The sequence below is a fragment of the Protobothrops mucrosquamatus genome, unplaced genomic scaffold (assembly GCF_001527695.2).
Source record: "Protobothrops mucrosquamatus isolate PMUCROS unplaced genomic scaffold, P.Mucros_1.0 scaffold2433, whole genome shotgun sequence".
Taxonomy (NCBI): Eukaryota; Metazoa; Chordata; class Lepidosauria; order Squamata; family Viperidae; genus Protobothrops; species Protobothrops mucrosquamatus.
The window spans coordinates 13694-15359 of NW_015388505.1; positions in this window are offsets into that span (position 1 = coordinate 13694).

A 1666-nucleotide genomic window follows, 5' to 3' on the forward strand; every position below is an offset into this window, starting at 1 on the left:
CTAAAGAGCTGCTTCCTCTCCTTCTCAAGGTCCCAGCCCATCCCTGAGCATCTACTCACCACATCGCTCCACTTTATGGAGCTCCACATCCACAACCAAAGCGACTCGTCTTCGCTCAGGAGTCTTGGTGCTTTCCTCCAGTCGGCAGGTTGGGGAACTGGGAGCCTCGGCCTCTGGATCGCTCTCCTTCCCTCTTTTCCTCCGGAAGCAGGAAAATAACTTGAAGAAGGCCCTAGAAAAGAGAAAAAAGAATGGAAGGAAAGGGAACAACTGAAGCCTATTTTCCAGAATCCCTTGGATTTAAGAAAGCAGAGTGGAAAAATAATGCTTCTGGGTTGAGCTCATCGCTTTTAACCTTGGTTTGATTTTACAGGACTGGATGTGTTCTACAATCACGTGAATTTTCAAATTTTACAATTTTCCTTAATTCGGGGCTTAATTATGCCTTGTGATCCTGATTAATTGGGGAGTAACCAACTCTTTCTCTTCGCGCCAATAAGGAATTAAAGGTAAAAAAGCTCTGGAACAATTTTGCCCCAGTCCCCCTTTCCTAAGAGGACAACAAAGGGCTGTTCCCATCTCCCAATCCTCTGAGAAGTTGGCTACACAATGGGGAAGAGCCGAGCAGCCCTTCTGAAGACCTCCTTACCTCTTGAAAGCCATCTTCACTCAGATCGCCCAAAGAAAGTGGCAGTTGAGCTGGATGGATGACATCATCAACCGAATAGAATCCCCAGGAGATGATTGGCCTCCCTTGGGATCCAATCAAAGCTCACCTTCCCCACCTTTTCTAAACACACCAATGCCAGCCCACATCTCTAACAACCTACTAAGAAAGTACCAAAGCTGCCTATTTCTCATCTTTTGCCACAGAAGGCATGGCTCTTTGGTTGTAGACTGCCTCTTCATATGGAAGCTCCACTGAGCTAGCTGACTGAGCAAGACTCCCTTATACAACTCCTGGTCAGCTTCCAATTCCGTTCCCTTTGTGATTAGATGTTGGGTTTCTTTTGGTCTCAATATCTCTCTGTGTAGGGTTTGTTATTTCTGCTTAGATGCAGAAACTTTTTTTCTGAATGCCAAAGTATTGTTAAGGACAGAGAGAAAAAGATAGATAGATAGATAGATAGATAGATAGATAGATAGATAGATAGATAGATAGATAGATAGAGACAGAGAGAGAGAGGGAGAGGGAGAGGGAGAGGGAGAGGGAGAGGGAGAGGGAGAGAGAGAGAGAGAGAGAGAGAGAGAGAGAGAGAGAGAGAGAGAGAGAGAGAGAGAGAGAGAGAGAGAGAGTATAATTCTCTTCCTGGGTTTTTAGATTTAGATATATTTCCCATAAGCGGTCCAGACCAGGCAAATAATTATAGAATAGATTCTATTCAAACAAAATATTTTATCGCTTAATGAAGCTGAATATCAAATCACAGGATTCTCTTTTAGACAAATTCCAGTATTGAGGGATGTTGCTCTTTTCAGAAAGCCAAAGTATCAGTCGTTTCCTTTTTATCCAAGAGGCCTATGTCTTCCAAGGTAGACTGCCCCTTGGTACTGAAGCCCTATTAAGCCACACACTTGTGTGAGACTTATCATGACAGCTTTCATTTCCACCTCTTCCTCTTCAGTTCAGCTGATTTTCAACACCAATGGTTCGTCTTGAGTTTTC